Below are 19584 nucleotides of genomic sequence, written 5' to 3' on the forward strand. Positions count from 1 at the left end.
GACTGACCAAAGAGTTGACCAAATTGTTAATCTAAAAGGTTTAACCTTAAGGTTTACGATGGTGCCTTAAGGTTTACGATGGTGGCTTAAGAGACTTGAGTTTTATGGCCTCGAAAAACCAAAACTTTATGGTATCTCATTGTATCTCTGATTGGGATCAAACAACTGGGATCTCACAGGGGGGGTCATCCAAAGAACATGTAAACAAAAGGACAGGATGTCTCCTCCACTGAGTGAAACTACAGAAGGGTAATATATACCTTTGCATGCTTAGTGGGAGGGGGCTGCGAGTTATAAGAACACAGATTCTCCTATGTTCTTTGCTCATTTGTGCATGTCATTCAGGTGATGTGTACTGATGAGTCCATCTGCAGATGCTGAATTAAACTTTCAGAAAGAAGTGTTTGACTTTGTGCTTGTTTCACAGAAATTGCCACCACAATATCTTAATTACTAGGTATTTGAGATGGTAGTGAATATTCCTATGGACCCTGAAGTTTACTTGATGGTCATTGGCTCAGAGGACATGCAGTGTGTAGCTATGCATCTCTCAGTGTATGTATGCTACACAATGGAAACGCAACCATGTTCACCTGCAGAACAGCCATGTCTACCATTTACCTTATTTTGTCAACCTTTAAATGACTTAAGTATAAAAATAGAAATACAGAAATAAATAAATGTGTAGATAAATAAATGTCTTAAATTTATTTCCACATTTATTTATTTCTGTATTTCTGTGACTGTATGCTCGGTCAGAGGACTGTGATGATCCAGTTCTACTACTTCAGCCTGTCAATGCTGGCTGTTGTGCAGTAGTTGCAGTGTTGTGTCAGTTAACACTTAAAGGGAACGAGTTAGAAAAACGAAAAGGTGAAAAACCTCACATACTGGTCTGATTTGTAAGTTTGGTTGTTCAAATGTGTAAAATACGTTTTTGAGGCTCTAACCCACATAACAAAAAACATTTTGTCTGTAGAATTGTGTCGATGCAGACGTTTGTTGTGTAGTTTTCATAATGCTCACAGTATCCCATATTTTGCCTCTGCACAGTCTCACCATATGTGGGGCTGATGTGTTAAACTGTTTTAATGTCAAGGCATGTTTTAAGATGCATTGATATGCAACATTGTTCTTGGTCAAGATTTTATGGACCGGTTATCTCAGATTTGAATCCTTGTACACCACTACCACAGCCACATAAAAGACTTCCAAAGGAAATGAATCCTGGAGAGGGCCTTTGTGTCCAATTAGCAGTCCAACCTGCATTCCTTTCCTTATCACGTCAAGAGTTTCTCTATGAACCTGAAGACATAAAAATATAAATAAGACATGACATTAACAGGACAAAGAGCTGGTGTTCGGTGTGTTGTTTTAGAGTAGGTATGTGTGCATGCGTGTTCGTGTTTATGTGCGCATGTTTGTGTGTAGAGTGCAGTGACCAACACAAAGGGGAGAAGACTGCAAATCCCTGCTCTGAAGTTTCTGTGGTGACAAAAGTTACCACATTATATTAAACCTTAATCTAAACATGATGAATCATGTTTAAGTATTCAAGCCATTTAAGACTGTTTAAGGCATGCAGAAACCCCATCAATATAGGGGGTGTATGTAGAGTGAATGATAATTTTTTACATCATTACGCTTGTTTTCACTGAAAAACATTAAAAAGATATAGTTCAGGTTTTTTTGAAGTTGTATGAGGTTCTTCTCCATAGTCAGTGTATTACTACCATCTACTGTAGGCAATACACTGACTGGAGAAGTACCTCATACAACCCCACTTCAACAAACATGAACTATCCCTTTAAGATGATTATTGCAGGGATCTGTACCAAAAAAAGTTAGATGTTTTCTTTAGTCTGTAGAATATGATGTGTAGGCCAGGAAAACTATGCTGCACGATTTAAAGATTGCAGAAAGCCATATTGCTATTTCAATAAAATTTCAATTAATTGTTCATCCCTACACTGTAAACCCAAATAAGTTACCAGAACTCATAAAAATTGAGGTAATTGATTGCCTCAATTTTTTTAAGCTGATCAACTTAAAAGTCAAATTTTTCCAGAACATAAAAGTTTGGATTACTTGTACCTTTTGATAACAGTTAATTTAAATGAAGTGCTCAAATATTTGCAGTTAATTTGACTTACAGTTTTCTGTTAAGGAAACTCAATTATTATCAGTTACTATTACTTAAAGGTTCCAGTTTTCAAACCACAGAACTTAAAAAAATAAGTAGACAACCACATCTTTTTATGTTAACAAAACTCAATGTTTATAAGTTTGTGTTGTCATTGTTTGAAGTACACTTTAGTCAAATATGTTGAGTTAGTATACCTAAAAACATGTGACTCAAAACGTAAAATCTTTGAGGCAATTGATTGATATAATTTATCATTATTTAACCAAGTCCCTTTGAGATCCAATACCTATTTTACAAGGGAGACCTGGGTCTCACTGTAAGAGGTAAAAAACAGAAGATCCATGTTCTGCACACATGAATCAGCCAATTTACCAGAGAATCTAAGTGGTGTGAGATAGACTGAAACTAAGCTAAAGGACATATACAGGAAATTGTTTTACTGAACATCTTATCACTTTGAACAAAATGCCAATTCAGTTCCTTTGTAGCGTGGAGAAAGAAAACAGACCATCAAGAAAACTGTATGGGTAGACTAAACAAAGGTAAGTCCTAAAACATGTTAGTATTTTGATGAACAATTTACATAATACACAGTAGTATCTCACTGTGCAGGTTCTGAAAAATCCAGAGACGTCTTTGTGCAGATACACAGGAAGGGCATGGAGAACGGTAGTGCGCTTGGTGTGGATGTCATGGATAACCTATTCAGATAAAAATAGAATTCTATATACTGCAGAGTTTACTGAACAAAGCTGATTTTAAACAGTCAAATCAAAACATATGTCCACAAATAACCTGTTCAAATCTTTAATGCAATCAGACAAATAGCAAACACAAAGTGGACTAATTGCAAATTTCAAAAAGCTCATTTGAATCATTAAACCTGTCCAATGTTCCACTGGTTCAACCTATGAAGGAAGATGGCAGTCAAGCTCAGCATAGAATGTGTTGAGCAGGTTCTGATTCATAATCCACTGTATCTCTGCATACAACTAAATTGAAGTAATAGCAAGAGGACAATACAGCAACAACACTTAAACCGTTCAATTTGAAGAATCTCACACACATTTATCAAGCAGCAAATAGCTACCAAATGAGTAAGAATCACAATTTTCACTTTAAAGAGAGAGCTGATCCATATTACCATGAGCTCGTTCACTGGTGGGCAGGACATCACTGTGGTCTGTCGGCGCAGGGGAAATGTGGTCTCCATCATCTTTCCAATGAGGGGCAGGTTCTTCTCTGTCTTCTTGACTTCTTCAACAATTGTCTGCCTCAACTGCTCAAGGCTTGAAGGATGCTTTCCTTGGGGAAAGTTGGGTAGGAAGTTGACTTCTGCTCGTGTAACCCCGATTAGATTTAGAGTACTAGAAAATACCGGGTTCCTTAAATGCATCGTATGGTAGTTTTTTGGCCGGTATTCAGATTTCCGCAACGCGCCTTGACCTGCAGCTCTCGGTGTGTGAGGGCGTGACACGAAAAAAAAGAGCAGAGAACTGAGAGAAGTCAGAAAAACTCTGTGCTGCTGCGAAGCACTCTGTTCTCCAATTAGCATATGATTAAGAGTTTTTAGCAGTGAACCATGAACGAGTACCTACCTCTAAGACACCGAAGTTGGTTGTAGGAGAGGCTCCGTCAGGGTGTTTTCCTCAATTTTAGAACTATTCTGACAGTTTTTTTTTTCAGGGACAATTCTGTCTGTGCCATGTGAGGAACTGCTTCATCGAGGTCCAGGACTTCATTGCTGTTCGTGGATGCCTTCTGCGTGCCAGGACGTCGACACGAGGATGCTTGCCGTACTAGGAGGGCAGTAGGAACCAAAACAAAAGGAAACCCACCTGAGAAGGTCTTTATCCATTTCTTTGCTACTTTATTCTGCCTGAAACTCAGGTTGTTTTTTGTTCTTGGGCCCAAGACTAACCAATAAATGACAGTTGACAACCAAGATAAACTGATAACTGACTAAAACTGACATCATAAGGAAACTGAAGGTTGACAACCGAGGAACATTCAAAGTAAAATGGTTCAAACCAGTGAGACAAACAACTTTAAGTGAATTTAAACGACTATAACTGAGAAACAGTGAAGTGGTACCACATTTATTAATTTTTTTTCCTAAAACAAAGTGCATTTGTGTATTGAAGTGTATTGAAATACTTTATTTTAGTTTTACATTCATTTTGGTTGTTTAAATTGTTTCTTTGTGGTATATTTGAGTTAATTATTTTACATGAAGCTGTTCCTACTTAAACAGAAGTTAAATGAAACTGAAAAGGATATTTATATAAAGATAATTTTCTGTTTCATAAAACTGTGGTCCTGTGTGTTGTGTGTGTTGGAGGTCTTATTTACTCCCTTACAGAGCCTGCTACTGCCAATCTCCTTTCCCAAACCTAGAAGATGAGTGAGCATGAATCTGAGTAAACCATCGATAATTCTGAGCTGAATGGTCCTAGGTCTAAGATTTTTGATACAGACCTGAGATTTAAATATTGTAGATATTATACTTAGGTCAGCAGCATAGATCTCTTCTGTAAGAGAGAGGGACACACGTCCAGGTTACACTCGCTTGGGTCTTTTAATATTGGAATGTGAAGGTTCATTTTCAGGAATACTCCTACTTCTTTTTCGAGCATTAACAGTGACCTCCTGACATCCAGTCCATCTCATCTTGTTCCTGTAATTGCCCACCTTAAACTTGATGCTGTTTTTCCATCCATTCCAGCCAGTCTCAGATCCTGCTTCCTTCAAGCTACAAGAGCCTCAGTAGCCATTGCAGTCTCTTTATCACTTTGGTAAACCTTAAAACCATATAAAGTAGATGCAAGCATTTCTAAAATGTCGTGCTTTAGCTCTCATCAACTTAAGGTGTCTGTTTTTCTTCTCATATTCGGCATTTCCATATTTAAGTTTCAGTTCAACATCAAGCACAAATGTGGGAACTGGAAAAGGACCTGGAGGCCACCTGCTGAGACGTTCTGGAGATGACACATCTGAAAGTAGATCAGTAGATGGAGTAGAGCTGGAGTCTTGCGAAAGTGAGATGGCATCGTCCTTGCCATCAATGGTCACCTTTGATGTCCTGTAGATTGTGTCACTAGTTGTTTGTTCTCTAATGTGTACTTGAGCAACCTCTGGTAGAGCTGAAACCAGAACAGAGTCAACCCTGGATACCTGAGTTTTTGGCTTGAAAAATGATGGTGCAGCAAGATGATATGCTGTCATGTGTTGGTGTCTGATTGCCATTGTCTTCAAAATATTTTTGAAATGTTGAGCGTCATGCAGTGTTAATTTTGTTGACAAAGACTATGACGAAAAATAGTCGTCAACAAACCTTTTGTTATTGAAGGAGTTCTTCTTCTTCTTATTCTTTGCGACGATTTAGGGGTGTTCCAGTGCGTGAAAACTCACCGTTTTTTGCAGACGCGTCAGGTCAGGTAGGTTGGCTGAGGTCTATCCACTTTATCGGTGCGCTGATATGGGAATGATGTAATCTTGTGGTTCAAATACTACAAAGTGAAGTACTTCAGCCAAATCATCTCTTTAACACAAAGAGAAAGCTCCATGGGAATGATACCTTCCAGAAGACCATGGAGTATATCTGGAGGAAACCAATGATTGTATGAAAGTAATTCAGGGACTCACGCAAGACACAGCCACCTTTAACACCAAAGTGGCTGCTCAAAGTGTCACTTTCTTGAATGGTTTGTACATGTAGGTCATGGCTGGCTTTGGTTCTCTGAGGAAATTTCCTCTGACTTCAGTTACTTGAAACTGTTCTACAGAGCCCATACAGAATCTGCAAACATGGCCTGCTCTAAATGACTCTACAAAGTCACCTAATCCATGAGCAGCCAGATTGTCAACAGAAACACAAAAGATGGTGCCTCTGATATTCTGACGAACTCTTTCAATGAAGACACCATCTTGTTCCAGAGTATGAACATCACTGCTGCATATCCATACTTATAGAGGTCTGTCACCAGTATTGCTAGCTGTATAGCATGTAATGCTGATGGGTATTTTGGCGGCACATTAGTGAGGACCTAATATACAGCGCAAAGTTTGTGAATTTTGCATGATGTGCCAAGCGGATTAGCAATTTCAAGATCATCAATATATAGCTGGAGTGGTAGGAGGAGATCACCTGTTGACAGTAACTCATTTTCAAGGAAATGAGAGCCATCAGAGCATGATGCATATTGACCAGATGCAGTATTTGGTTCAGTAATCTCGTTGAGAAAGTCTTTTCATTTAAAGGATAGGAACATACACACTGGTATGACCAGGTTGCTCCAACTGATACTCCACTGGCATTATACAAGGATAGTTGCACTCAATAAAGGTTTCTGCACTTGGATGAACTAAACTCAGCACCTTTAGAGGTTGATGTAGATAGAACATTGCAATCCATGACAGCAACAACTTCACTCAGTGTAGGGTCTGCAATACTGTGACCGTTTCTCTGCAGTATGTCACTAACTGCCTCTTTGATCAATGGCTCAGATAAGGAGAAGATCTGATTCAAGTGGTCTACTCTTTCTTGAGTAGCTGTGTTTGAGACATGGAGGATAGCCTGCACCTTTAGGAATAAGGAAGACCATTTTTTTTAAGTGGATTTCTTAGACTGTCAGTGCCACACTGATCATCATTCCCCACTTCTGTGCTCTGGCCTGGGCATTCTTCATGCAAATTATTAGTTACCTCAGAAATACTGGCTTGGAGATTATGGGGATCCTCACTGACAATATCAGTTTGAAAGTCTGCTGCAAAACTTGCTTGGTGTGCTCTACTTTTATGGGAATTGAATGAAGAGTCCATATTTGTGCTATAGCTACAATCCTTATATGGGCATGTCACTGTTTTCAAATGCTTTCTGAGATGACTGAAAAGGGCTGATTCAGAAAAGGGTTGCTGAAATGGGCATAAAGGGCATTTAAATAACAGAGGCCCCTGACGCTGCTCTGCACAACAGCTAAGTTGTGCTGTATGATATCTTGACAAATGACTCAGTGCATTAAGTGTCTGAAATGTACAAATGCAATCAGTGTAGAGGCATCTAGGAGGGCTGATTCTGGAATAGTGGCTGTGTTGCAGCCTTAAGTGTTTAAATAACTATTCTGGAGGTGAAAGAAGCTGCTGACAAATTACATTTCCTGATCATGTTGGAACCAGCAACCTAAAAGGCAAAAATAATTTTAGACCACCATCAAAAACTTTTAAAACCGAATTCTGTATACTTAATATAACAATAAGTTAATAACTATTAGCTTACCAAAACATGATCATGGACTACAGCTAACACTAATTTAAAATCAATTTTTTTTTTCTATATAGCGTCTATAGATGGAAAATAGCATAAGTAAAAATATAAATTAAATATAAAATAAAATAAATTAAAATAAAGAGAGAGGTGGTTGGTAGAAGAATTCACATACAAAATGTATTACCGGTATCTTTATTACATCCCCAGTTATCTTCCTTAACTCTGTCTTAACTTCTTAAAACTGGAAGACAGAGATGCAAAGGCATAAACTGATGAACAATTAAAAAGCATCAAAACAGTGTCAAATTATAAATACTTCCATGTATAATTTTTCTGCAATTACGCCACCAGTCGAAAACAGGGAAGGTAGAAGAAGCAGCAGAAGAAGAGCAACCCCCCCCTCCTTTTTCCTTTTTTTTCAACTGATAACTTACACACCCAAGTTCAATCAACACGTACAGATCTGATAACATTTTCAAATAGTCAACACAACAAATTACTGCAAGTTTAACTTTTGAAAACTCATACAATTGAGTTCAAAATCTAAAACTTGTCAGAGCTCTTCGAGTTAAAGGGAATAAGTATGGGGCTGCAATGTTTTACAGTGTAGTTATAGTGAGAGCAAGTCAGACTGGGGGAGGAAACAAAAACTCCAGCTTGATACAAATCAACTGCAGCTTCTGCTCTGATCATGAAGCAGCTGATCACTGAACAGCTGTGACCAGAGAGAAACTGTGTCCGTGTTTCCATTGGTCTTTAACTAAGTCTCTGAGAATTAGTTGAAGAACAGAACCTGCTGCTTCTCGTGAACAAGCTCTGATCTCACTGTTTATGTCGCTCTTAACGAGTGAATGGGGGGGGGGGGGGCGGTCCATTTTCTCTCGCTCCTGGTATTTCACATGAGGGCCTGATACGATGATAATTTAAAAAATTAACGCAAACGTGAGTGACGTTCACTCAGTTTCCTAACTATGCTACAAGGAAGATTTGCTAGGAATAGTTTGCTTCTGTCTGGATTGCTCAATTGACCAATCCTGCTTAAGCCTGAGGTTAGGACCACCTTAACTCATTCACATATGGACACAGAAATGTGGAAATAAATAAACGTGGAAGTTACACAGTAATACATGAATAAATGTTTTAATTTATTTCCACATTAATTTATTTCCACAAAAAATTTTTATTCATCATGCACAGACATGATCAGACACCCTCGATTAATAACTAAACACATGATCGTAAGTTCGTTACTAAATCATCCCAATAAAAAATTAACATGAACTCGTTCTTTTTAAGTGTGAACTGACACAACACTGCAAACAGCAATTGCTGCACAACAGTCTGCATTGGCAAGCAGAAGTAGTAGAACTGGATCATCACACTCCTGTGACCAATCCTGCATGAGACTGAGGTTAGGACCGCCTTTCTCATTAGCATACAGACACAGAAATAAATAAATGTAGAAATGTATTTATTTCCACATTTATTTATACATTAATTTAATTATACTTAAGTCATGTCTGGTCCTCCATAGGGGTTGTGATTGTAAATGCAGGCAGCAATTTCTCCAAAGAATTGATATTGTTACTGTAGTCATTAGTTATGTATAAGAAACATGGTTATTTATGGGGCCATAATTGCAGCAGTCTCAATCAAATTTGTGAATGTGTAAAGGAATCTCCAAATGTATGATGAGATTTGTGAATGTGACCATAGATCTTCAAAACTGTGTATAGAATGTGTTTGTGTGTATGTGTATAATCGTATTTGAAAATGTGTAAAGAAAATAACTTCAAATATGTCTTCAGAAGTGTATTTATATCTGTACATGTACACAAATATGTAAATGCATACATGGAGATTAATGCCTGAAAAGTATTTTACTTTAAGAGCTGAAAATACAGACAAGTCTGGGAAATTGGCAGTTTTTTTAACAAATACGTGTGGAGATTTGTCTGTGTTTTAAGAGCTGCAGCCTTCATATCACTAGGTGGACTAAGTATTTTAAGTTTGAAGATAACTGACACTCAGTGGCCTGCTTTGAATAAAACCAGGAAAATAATGATAGTTATGGAGCACTGAGCTTGATGAATATACTGCTTGTCAGACCACAGAAAGCAGTTAGGTCTGAGCGCAGTGTTTCTAATCGCAGAATCTCATGACAATAATGACTCCATAGATAACACAGCTGTGCTGAGCCTAATGAACACCATGTAAACTTCCTCCAAGAAGTACAGACTGAGTGAATACACTACAAAGGCTCCAACCAGGACTATGGTGGAACTACTTTAAATTCAGAGATTTTTAAATGGAGTTTGGTGTGACGATTTTTTTTTACACAATTTCAAATCTGTTTATAAACATGCACATACACATTTAAAATACAGATCCATGTACACATTCACATATAAATGTATGCATTCACAATTCTGATTATAGTCAGACCGATTAAGTCACATTTGACAATAGTTTTTGCTATAATAATGGCCCTATAGTTATTACTATCATTACTGTTAATTTGTGTGCTTTGGTAATACAAGCACTGTATTCTCATGCCAATAAAGACTATGAAATTGAAATGCATTGAAATTGATATCACATTACTTGTCCTCTGGATAATGAGACAGCATTGAAATTGCTGTGACAGTTAAAGTTTACACTCTATCACAACCATGTTCCACTGATTCCAACATGACTGGCAAAAACTGAATCAACTTCAAAAGTCCCCTCAATCAATTACTACCATAGCTAGTTTCAAATTAGTAAATAGTACTAGTAAAATAGTGTATATTCCTTCAGTGTATCGATTTGAATATAAAAACGAAAATGAATGGTATATTTCTTAATTCATTTGTTCACATACAGTAGCTGTCCTCTAAATTGGAATCCACATTTCTGTAATCATCCATCAGAGAAGGGTCTATAATAGCACATGTGTCTGTGTGTGCGTGTGCGCATTGAGTCAGATTGAGGTGTCCCTGAAGCCTTTCCGCTGCACCTGCATTTAGAGACGTGGTCTTTCTCTATGTGGCAGGAGAGGTGTACAGGCTGTGTTAAGGTAAGATCTTTCTTTGTATTTACTCTTTTTTTACATGATGCCAAATGTAAGTAAAGACAAGCAAGAAAACAAGTTATTGAAATTAATTTTGACATTATGGAGAGCTTGTAGTGGCAAGATCAATGGAGACTGAAGCATTGAATTAGTGTACAAAATGGCTGTGGTATCGACAAAAAAATTAATTGCAGGAGGGATCATCTCAGATTTTATTTAGGAAAAACAGAAACTGTAATAAAGTTATGGAAGTTTTGCTGTCACACCAGGAAAAAAAATCCATCCGTACCAACTCACGTTATAACGTGAAAGGTTTTGGATATTGATCTGAAAATTTAGATCTGTGAATATCTTTCCCACTTTACTGCAGTAATTTTCTTCTTGTCCTCTGCTCGCCGCAGACATTTCCTCATTTCACCATACCATTATAACGGGAAGCTTGACGTTATTCAAATGTTTAAAAACAACCCACGGTTAAGAACAAACATATAGTTAAGATCTGTTGATATAATGATAGTAGAATGTCATGAGTAGCAGACATACAAATGGAAGGACTGTATGCTTAATGTATGAATGAGTGTGAAGATCCAAGATTTATGAAGCTAATCATCTGTAGTGTTTAATGGGAGCAAAATTGTGAATAGATTGATTGTTACTGTGCGTTGGACTTATTGTTTTAATATGTTTACTTATTCAATTTGAGGAGAAGGTCAATGAGAACAGATATGTTTTTAGTTGTGATTTGAAGTGTGAGAGGGGGCAGATCTAATATGGAGTGGTAGGTTGTTCCATAAGTTTGGGACGGCTAAGTAAGGCGGTGCCAGTCCGAGATTTAAAAGTTAACAGTAAAATTTTAAAATCAATCCTGTGTTGAACAGAAAGCCAGTAGATATGGTCTCTATTTTTTTTTTTCAGTCAGGAGGTGAGCAGCAGCATTTGTACGAGATTTAAATGTTTAATGGAGGATTGGTCTAAGCCTACATACAGGGAATTACAGTAGTCAAGCCCAGAGGTTACAAATGTATGGATAACCCTCTCGAGATCCATGCTGGTCAAAATTTAAAAAAAAAGAAATTAAAATGGACACCAAGACTCTTTACGGTGGAAAGAATATTAGGAGCTAGGGGGCCAAGGGTGTCTCTTGTATAAAAGCTATCAGGGCCGCATCCTTTTTTAGGGATGACAGAATTTTACATCTTTTAACTACATTATAAATTCCCTTTACTTTCCATTTAATACATTTAGTGACACTCATCTTAAAGGTGTATTTCCCATGTACATGAATATTGGTGTCCACGAAAACCTGTCGCTCTTGGCTTTATTTTCTTTTCTGTTCTTTTCTGTGTCTGTCATGTGAAAAAAGAGGTCGTCCCCAAACGACGACCGCACACTTAGAGGAACCAGAACCCACCCAAAAATAAAAACAAACTCAAATGTGACTAGTACTGGGCTGGCTGTGGCTGAGGGGTAGAGTGGTCGTCCTCCAACCAAAAGGTCAGAAGTTTGATTCCCAGTCTTCCCATCTGCCTGCCAAAGTGTCCTTGGGCAAGATGCTGAACCCCGAATTGCCCCTCATAGAACAACAACAACAACAACAATAATAAGAAGTGCTACTCTCGATGCACTGTATGTATGTATGAATGTATGGGTGAATGGCAAAACTGTAGTGTTTTGAGTGCGCTTTGAGTGGTCTTCACGACTAGAAAAGCGCTATATAAATACAACCATTTACCATATAGTAGGTCTCAAGTATCCATGGGGTCTTACAAGGGGACGTGATGCTAGAGGAGGCCATCACTATAGAGAGGGCACGAGAGAGAAAAGAACACAGAATCCCCCCCCCCCCCCCCCCCCCCCCCCCCCAAAAAAAAGACCCCTCTCCAATCCCAATTTGGCAACAATATAATTAGATAGCACCTAAACAAATCTGGGCAAAATTCAGCAGTGTCCGCTCCTCTGTCAGACACAGAGCCACGAGCCTTAAAATTATATTAACTCTCTGACTATCCGGTGTATGATAAAGTAACCACCAAGGATGTAAACAAGAAAAACAGAGGAGCACATATATCAAATCAGAGACAGTTTTAACAAAGCCAACATTATAATAAAGAAGCTCAGAGCTTTCAAGCTTTTAACTGAGCTAAGCTTGGTCTAAATGAGGTGTAAGTATAGAGCTGGCATCACCATTTCTTATGGCGTGTTTATATCCACACCTCACCGACAGTGTGGTCAGTCAAGCGTGGCCAGAAAACGCAGAGCCTCCTCTGCATCGCTGAAACTGCACTTCGTCCCGTTATGCTGTATCACAAGCCTGGCTGGAAACCGCATCATGAATCTAATGTCCTTATCTATAAACTTTCAAACCATATCATTATATGAGCAACGCTTCAGCCAAACCGCGCTGGACAGGTCCTGATGGATGAGGATGCGCTACCCCCCATGTTCCAGGTTTTTCGCCTTTCTTGCGGCTGCTAAGATCCGAGGCTTGTCCCGGGAGTTGTGGAGTTTGATGATCACCTGTCTGGGTCGGTCACTCCTCAGTCTGGCGGTCCGATGCGCGGTCCATCTTTATTCACCCCTTTGCGGCGGACAAACTGAGCAATGTTGGTAGCCAGGATTCAAAGAACTCCTGAGGATTTTCACCCTCTGTACCTTTCTTCAAATTTAAGATCCGTATGTTGTCGCGTCTGCTACGGTTCTCCGCGTCGTCTATCAGCTCGGCCATGGTCACCTGCCTGTCCTCCACCTTTGAAAGACGGAGCTTGAGGGTGGCGACGTGATCCTCCATGGCGGAGACCTGCTGTTCAGCTTCAGTGATGCGTTTAGCATGACCTTCCAGGCTGCCGGCGATTTTGTCCAAAGTGTCGGTTAGTTTAGAGAACTTCTGCTCCATAATTTCACTTACGTTTTGAGTAACTTTCCGCACCAGTTCGGACAAGTCCATGCTGCTAGCTCCCTTCATGCTAGCTGCCGGAGAGGAAGTAGCGGCAATGCTAGAGTGCAGCAGGTGATCCATAACCTTCTACTGGGTTGTTTGCCTCAAATTAGCCAGTCTTTCTCTCTGAGACTGACTGCAAGTTTATTTGCCATGTTAAAATATTGTTAGATTGATCAGGTTGGAATAAGATGCTTTTAGGCTGAAAAATATCGGGATCAGAGCGGGAGCTCCGCAAAGAAACAGCCTTCAGCGCGCCATCATCAGGTTATCTGAATCTTTGTATTTTTAATCAAAAGGCAGGCACGCAGGGGAAGGCTGGGTTTGGGCTTTTGGGGGGGTGTATCTCTTGACATGCAAGGTGCAGAGCTTTGAAAACACAAATTTCCCTTTGGGGCTATAATGAGAAGCAGTGTGCATGTCTTCATCCCTCTAGCTGGTCAGGGGCCAAAATAGGGGCCAGTTGAATTGTGAAATATGAGGCCAGAAAAGAAGGGTCTGCTATAACTTTTGACGTGCAACTCACAGAGCTTTCCAAACACGTGTGGGTCATCAGGGGCCACTGAGGAAGCAGTGTGCAAGATTTCAGCCATTTAGCTGGTCAGGGGCCTAAACAGGGGCCAAAAAGACACGACTCAGAAACTTGTAGGCATTTTACAGAGGAGAAAAGTGCCACTAATTGTCGAGCAGGCATGCCTCACAAGGTGCTTCCAACTTGGGTAGTGTGACTTAGTTGGCAGCCTCTTGGTTCTGGAGCTTTTTGGGAAAATTATAATCCCTTTCGGGGCCTTCCCAAGGGCCTAGGAGCCCCAAATTTGACCCACTGGTCACGAGGGGCTCTTTGAGCCTGCATTACCAATTTTCACCAAAACCACAGAGGGGCCCAGGTGACCTTTGTGACCTTTGGTATCAATTAAGGCTATTTCTTCAGTTCGATTTTGATAGCAGTACCTCATAGTAATGGTTAATATTTACCAGTGTGTTAGATGAATGTGTATATGTGCTCATAAAACTATTTGTAATACGGTATGTTCGTGTAGCGTGAAGTAATGTTGATAATTACATAATGACGATTAAGCTAACATTGGGCACATTAATCTCCTGCAATGCTAACTGTGCGTCGTCTGTGGAATAGTGGAAAAACTATGTGACTAGTGTTGTTGCAAGTAGGCTATTCTATATTTATGTTTGCTGAAATATTTGCGTTACTGAGTGAGTGTACTGTTCTAAATTGTGAGTTGCAATATATTATCAGTATATTAGAAGTAAGCTGAGTTAGAGAATATTTTGTGAAATGCTGTATTTGTTTATCTTACTGTCACACCAAAGTAAAATCAAGTTAAGTTTTTGTCTTGTCTCCATGTTTGTATTTTGATTTCCTGTTTTATTTTGAAAAGTAACTCTCCTCTCGTTTCAGGTTACTTGCCCTTCCTCATGTGCCTCGGTCTGATTGTCTTCCCCGATCCTGATTATGCTCACCTGTTTCCCATTACCTCCATGTGTGCTTATAGTCCGCTTCTCCACTTTGTCCTGTGCCAGTGTATCTTGTCCCTTGTCGAGCCTCACCAGCCTTTAGTCAAAGATCCACAGTTACAGTTGTTTGCCTCGTTGAGAGTGTTTTTTCTGGGCTTTTGCCTCTTAGTTTTCATAGCTCCTTTTGTTAGAGTAGTTTAGTTATTGTTGGATCTTGTCCCTCTTCGGAGGACATTATTGTTTATATTTATATTAGAAGTATTGTCCCTCGTTGTAGGAAGCCTAGTTTATGCTTCTGCGTGACACAGTCGTTGAGCATTCAAAGTTCTGCGTCGAGGGAACACGTTGCTCTGCAATTCCCCACCATGCCGCTAGGGGGTGTGGATGTGTGTTTGTGTGGTTTCAGGGGTTATAGCCGAATCCTTGCTTTGTCTTCCGGTCACAGTATACAACAGTAAACAATGGTGACCGGGGTGGAGCGGCTGTATTTGGAGTTGGAGCTCATCAATATTGAACAACAAATGCTTATATTGCAAATGATGAGGCGCAGGCGACAGAGAAAACGTTTGCGGAGGTGGTCCTTACGACCACTAAACCGGTCGAGGCTGGAAACAAAGGTTTCAAAGTTTTCTAAGGTTTTATTTGTCATCTGTACAACAGATACAGCGTACATGTTGGCAATGAAAATCTTAAATCCCAGGCACCTCAAGCAACTCAACATGCAAGTGTCATAAAATAAGAGTAACAAAAAATACAAATAACATACACTAGTGCAAATGAAACAATAAGTACAAATGTCAGTACTAGTGCAAAAAATTAAACATTATAAGGTGCAAAAAAATTCAATAAAACATTATAATAAAATAATAAAACATTATAAGGTGCTAAAATGAGATATATACATGTCAGGATTTAGCAGCTATAGGGAGGTATGGACAGCTATGGATTATTGCACTCATTATATTTTTAAATTGGTTGGAAATATGATGAATAGAGATGATAATGACAGAATGAAAATTATTGTAAACTAAATAAATAAATATCAATTTTGCTTATGAATAATATAATGTGTAAATAAATATGTTGTTTTAAACAGATGTAGTGACTTTCACAGAGCTCAGGAGATCAGCAGTCTTACAGCCTGTGGGATAAAACTGACCCTGAGTCTTGTGGTCTTGGTCCGGATGCTGCGGTAAATGGTTGTATTTATATAGCGCTTTTCTAGTCTTGAAGACCACTCAAAGCGCTTTACACTACAGTTTTCCATTCACCCATTCACACACACATTCATACAGTGCTTCTATAGCTAGCACTTTTTTTGATGTTCTATTGGGCAGTTTTGGGGTTCATTATCTTGCCCAAGGACACTTTGGCATGCAGATGGGAAGACTGGGGATCGAGCTTCCGACCTTCTGGTTGGAGGACGACCGCTCTACCCCCTCAGCCACAGCCACCCCACTGGTACTGTCTGCCAGACGGCAGCACAGAGAACAGTTTGTTGCTGGGGTGATGGGGGTCTTTCAGTATCCTGTTAGCCTTCTTCCTACAACGCTGGGTGTAGAGGTCTGGATGGTAGCTCCTTCCTGGTGATGTGCTGAGCAGTTTTCACCACCCTCTGTAGAGTCTTATGGTTGAGGGCGGTGCAACTGCCGTACCAGGCCGTGATGGATCTGGTCAGGATACTCTCGATGGTGCATCTGTAGAAGTTGCAGAGTATCCTGGAGTCCATGTTGAACCTCCGCAGCGGGTGAAATTTACACGGGTGAATTTACAACACTTGTTCACCCACTGAGGGACCTGGATGAACAAATGCACTTTCGATACTTTCGAATGTCAACGGGGCGATTTGACCAGCTTCTTCGCCGTATACAGCCATTAATAACGTACCAGACAACGCACAGCATGCGTGTTGATGTCGCCCAGAGACTTTTAGCCTCGGGTGGAAGTCAGCAAGCTGTGGCGACTAGCTACAAACTGGCGTGTAGCACTGTGTCCATCATTTTGTCGGAGGTCTGCAAAGCATTGTGGACATGCGTTTCAGCCCGAGTTTTTGCCATGTCCTTTAACCAAACAATGGGAAGCCATGGCAGCAGATTACTGGCGGCTGTGGAACTTCCCAAACTGCGTTGGAAGTCTCAATGGTAAACATGTTACCATAAAAGCACCGCCAAAAGCAGGAAGCGACTACTTAAACTACAAAGGGGCTCACTCCATTGTGCTGATGGCAACATGTGATTCCAGCTAATTCCTATCGAGCAAAATAATTTAAAACATGTTTGATCTATGGGTCCAGTAAAAAAACATTAATGATAACATTGATGCATTGATGTCCTTTACAGATACAATTTCACAATGGTGGACGTGGGAGGATATGGAAGAGAGAGCGATGGTGGCATTTTCAAAGAGAGCAAGTTTGGGTCAATGCTGCTCAGCCACAAGCTCAATTAGCCCTCACCATCTGAACTTCCAGGAACCGGAGTCCAGATCCCTCATGTCATCGTTGCTGATGCTGCCTTTCCTCTGCACTGCAACTTGATGCGTCCCTTCCCAGGCAAGTATTACATACACATATCTAGTTATCTATCTATATCTATGCAGCTCTAATAATGTGTTATATGTATATACCATTGTTAAACAGTATGTTATAACTTCCTATACAGGAGTAGGCATGAACATGGACAAGCAGGTCTACAACTACCGCCACTCCAGGGCCAGGCGGGTAATTGAAAATACATTCGGCATCATGGCTGCGCGGAGGAGAATTCTTGGGAGTTTCAGCCTGAAAAAGATGTGGATGTCGTCAAAGCCTGTGTGGTCCTACACAATTACCTCACCTACACAGATGAGGTGAGCCCCCCAGACAGCAGATACATCCCGCCGCATTTTGTGGACACCGACAGTTGTGGATCAGTGCAGCCTGGCGAGTGGAGAAAAGTGGTGGCCAATGACTCGAACTTCGTTGAATCTGTGGATCCCACACTGATGTCCAGGGCCCGTTCCACCAGAGTGGCATTGGCTTTTCGGAATGACCTGATGGCTTTCTTTCAGTCACCTCAAGGAACCGTGCCATGGCAAAACGAGATGGTGTCCCGGGGCACACTACTCAGTGATGTTTGTGAGCTGTGTTCCATCAGTGATGTAAATGAGCTATACGTTGTGTGTAAACTGTGCTTGTGCTGTACTGTGTGTGCTGAAATAAATATCAGAACAACTGTTTGAAAACAAACCTGTGTGCTTTATTGTCATATAAACAGTATAATAATATGTATATTATGGCATGCCGTTCAGGAAATTAAACCTTTTAATATATGGAATGAAACCTTGTATATATGGAATGAAGTATGAATATATTGAATGAAGTCTGAATATATGGAATGAAACCTTGAATATATGGAATGAAACCCTGAATATATGGAATTAAGTCTGAATATTCGCCAGTGTGTTACTGATGTCCTCATAGTTTAATATTGCTGCAACGAGATTGTGAGCGGACTACCTCATTGTCATTCACTTTTAGCTATAGCATCCACACGTTACACAAGATGTCCGCAGACACTGCGGTGAAGTCTGACGTCAGTCAAGTTTCAATCCATATATTCAAGATTTCATTCAATATATTCAGACTTCATTCCATATATTCAAGGTTTCATTCAATATATTCAAGGTTTCATTCCATATATTCAGACTTCATTCAATATATTCAAGGTTTCATTCAATATATTCAGACTTCATTCCATATATTCAGACTTCATTCAATATATTCAAGGTTTCATTCCATATATTCAGACTTCATTCAATATATTCAAGGTTTCATTCAATATATTCAAGGTTTCATTCAATATATTCAGACTTCATTCAATATATTCAAGGTTTCATTCAATATATTCAGACTTCATTCAATATATTCAAGGTTTCATTCAATATATTCTGACTTCATTCAATATATTCAGACTTCATTCAATATATTCAAGGTTTCATTCAATATATTCAGACTTCATTCAATATATTCAAGGTTTCATTCAATATATTCAGACTTCATTCCATATATTCAAGGTTTCATTCAATATATTCAGACTTCATTCCATATATTCAAGGTTTCATTCCATATATTCAAGGTTTCATTCCATATATTCAGACTTCATTCCATATATTCAAGGTTTCATTCCATATATTCAAGGTTTCATTCAATATATTCAGACTTCATTCCATATAATTTCCTGAATGGCATGCCATAGTACATATATATATATATATATATATGTATATATATATAAAAAGGTATAATTTAAAAAAAAGTCAGGACAAAGTGCACCCAAAAAAAATACAACACACACTTCAAATATTTACAAAAAAACTATATGCAATACAAAGTTCAAGGATGTGGGCTCCTTCACTGTCTATTGTCGTGTATCAGGCCGTAGACGCTGAACATCACATCAGGTCTCCGGTCATCTGGAACCCTTCGGAGCAAGTCGGCCACCGTTTGCCCGAACCTGGAGCACTCATCAGCCCCATGCAGCTGCTGCTGAAGCTCTACCCTATGGTCTCCTAGGTTTGCCATCTGCTTTGCAAGCTCGTCCTGCTGGTCCCTCTTTCTTTTGGGCCGAGACACCGGGGACTCCACTGTGGCAAAAGCTGGTGGCCTGCTGGGAGTTTCAGGGGGAGCTGGCAAATCCTGTGTGGTAGACCGGGGGGGGCTCGGTGGGCGATGC

At 39.7% G+C, this 19584-nt stretch overlaps 2 long non-coding RNA genes across 2 annotated transcripts in view; one reads left to right on the forward strand and one right to left on the reverse strand.

Moving 5' to 3' along the window:
• The window catches only part of LOC138413538 (uncharacterized), a 63743-nt gene that overhangs the window by 16581 nt on the left and 27578 nt on the right, over positions 1 to 19584 (reverse strand). The gene's annotated exons all lie outside the window — the stretch shown is intronic.
• LOC138413571 (uncharacterized) lies at positions 1663 to 18582 on the forward strand. Its single transcript, XR_011245946.1, has 3 exons — positions 1663 to 3992; positions 17212 to 17423; positions 17533 to 18582. It is a non-coding gene; the product is annotated as an uncharacterized lncRNA (long non-coding RNA).

The sequence above is a fragment of the Paralichthys olivaceus genome, chromosome 13, assembly GCF_024713975.1.
Source record: "Paralichthys olivaceus isolate ysfri-2021 chromosome 13, ASM2471397v2, whole genome shotgun sequence".
NCBI classification, from domain to species: domain Eukaryota; kingdom Metazoa; phylum Chordata; class Actinopteri; order Pleuronectiformes; family Paralichthyidae; genus Paralichthys; species Paralichthys olivaceus.